This window comes from Macaca fascicularis, chromosome 14, assembly GCF_037993035.2.
Source record: "Macaca fascicularis isolate 582-1 chromosome 14, T2T-MFA8v1.1".
Lineage (NCBI taxonomy): Eukaryota > Metazoa > Chordata > Mammalia > Primates > Cercopithecidae > Macaca > Macaca fascicularis.
In genome coordinates, this window is record NC_088388.1 from 108120031 (window position 1) to 108122423 (window position 2393).

General features: G+C 47.8%; 1 pseudogene; it reads right to left on the reverse strand.

Moving 5' to 3' along the window:
• Positions 1 to 1876: 1876 nt before the first annotated feature.
• On the reverse strand, positions 1877 to 1985 carry LOC123568966 (5S ribosomal RNA; annotated as a pseudogene).
• Between the last annotated feature and the right edge of the window lie 408 nt (positions 1986 to 2393).

Here is a 2393-nt window from a genome sequence, read left to right on the forward strand (position 1 = left end):
AACCAATTATTTTTCTGTAAATTTAAGTGGACACTGATTCTGTGCTGGAAATTGGAAAGATTCTTGGGTTCGCCAACACATTCTCAATAGGAAGGCATCGAATGTGGTCTGTGTATGGTAGGAGTTTTCGGGAGCAGAGGTAAGATGATTGTGTTGGTTGTCATGGTCTTTGTTGAAAGGACCCGACCTAACTCTGTGGTAGCAATTGAGAGGTGGTGGGAGAAGTGAATCCTGAAGTACTAGGAATAACAGGAGAAGGCCTTACCTAGGACTGCTCCACTGACCATAAGCCCTGAGGGGAGGTGCCAGGGAGAAGGCTAACTTGATATGGTACAGGGACGCTGTTCAGTCACTATAAGAGGAGAGTCAGAAGCAAAGGGCTGCAGCATCATGCACCCTGCAGAAGTAAGTCCACACTGAAATCTGCTCTGGACAGCTCTGACTGGTGCCTCTCCCACAGTCCCTGCCCAAAGAAGTGGTCCTAGATGCCGCAGACTTCAGCCCTTTGCTGTGCTTCCTTGTTTGCCGTAGTTCATTGGCTTGGGGTGGACACCCGAGCCCTGGGTGAGAATCCAAAGTCTGACAAGTGGCTTGTGACATGTTCTGCAGTGAAGTTCTGTCCAGAGATGAATGAGATGACCTTGGTTAGGGGCATTCTCCATCTGATGGGTGCAGGTACAAGGCAGTGATGTGGAGCTGAGACTGATAGCCGCCATTTGGCCAAACGTAAGAAGTGTAGGCAGAGGAAGCTGCTAGGAGGGAGCATTCCTCCTGTTTCCTTTTGGACAGATTATCTAGAGTAGCATTCCCGGCCTCTTTCTGCCCCCTCATCCACTCCTCTTAAGAGAAGAAGTGGCAGTTTCGGTGGAATTTAATCTTCCCTCTGCCATGCAGTGACAGGCAAGCTTAAAGCCTCTGCCCCTGCAATTACTTCAGTTTAATTCCAGGATTACATATTAGAGAATCCCCTTGGTGGTAACCTAAGCCACATTCTGCAAACAGCTTCACCAGTAATCAAGATAATATTTTAATCTCCATCTGCCTGATCGCTGCGTCTATCTCTCTTTAGTCGGTTCTGAACTTGACTAAAAAAATGTAATAACGTATTGATTCCCCAGACTCTTAACACTGGTACATGAACTGGGGACCTCGGAAAGGAGATAATGTGTCCAGTTTGGGGATCAAAATAGCGGATACAGCCTAGGCTGGTGACTTTTCACCCTGTCAGTCTGCAGTGACCTGTATTTGGCTGTGTGGCTAGTTTTTGCCGCTGTGTAGCGGCTTCTAGTTGGCCTCGCCTTGTAAGAAGCTTAGGCCCTGGGCTTAATTAAGGGAACCACATGGGAAAATGATGTTGGTGGCTCACTGCAGATTATGGTGGCCTCGCCTACAGGCAAAAGGGTATTTTTATACAGGAAAGTGTGGTTTTCTATACAGACAGGGCTGCGTATAAGGGGGCTGCTGCTTGGGCCTTAACAGATGCCCAGCTGAGAGGTCAGACATAGCTGACCTTGAACAAGGCTGTAGTTATTGTTCAAGTCTTGAACCAAGTCTTGGTATTGTGGGGAAGGCTGAGAGAGGGATTTAATCATCAAAAGAGAGTCTTAGAATCTCAGTGAAGGCTTACCTTGAAACAGGTAGAGGCCCAGGAACAATTTTTTTTGCTCCTGTTGCTGTGCTTCTACAAAAGTACCTAAATTCCGTGTGGACCTCACTAGTGTGTACATGAGGCTTCCAGCTGTGAATTGTTAATGCCAGGCCTAACTCGTCTGCTATTGAACTGGCTGCCTCAAATTCCATTAACTGCACTCAAGGACAAAAGGGAGTGGGTACAGAGCAATTTCTAGTGTTCTTTGTCTCTTATAATTTATTTTAAAGGCCATAGCACCTGATATTCCCAGGCAGTCTTCCATCCAAATACTAGACAGGCCCAACCCTGCTTAACATCTGAGATCAGGTGTGTCCAGGGTAGTATGGCCTTAGACACGTGTTCTGTCTTAAGAATGACTCCTGACCAGGCACGGTGGCTCATGCCTGTAATCCTAGCACTTTGGGAGGCCAAGGCAGGCAGATTGCCTGAGGTCAGGAGTTGAAGACTGGTCTGGTTGACAGAGTGAAACCCTGTCTCTACTAAAAGTACAAAAAAATTAGCCAGGTGTGGTGGTGTGTGCCATAATCCCAGCTACTCGGGAGGCTGAGGCAGGGGAATTGCTTGAACCCGGGAGGTGGAGGTCGCAGTGAGCCTCTGCACTCCAGCCTGGGCGACAGAGCAAGACTGTCTCAAAAAAAAAAAAAAAAAAAAAGTGACTCCTGTAATGCTGCCCCACTAGGAGGGCCATAGGCTTGCTCTGTGTCTTCGTTTGCTTTCCTCCAAGAGCTGAGTTGAGACTGGG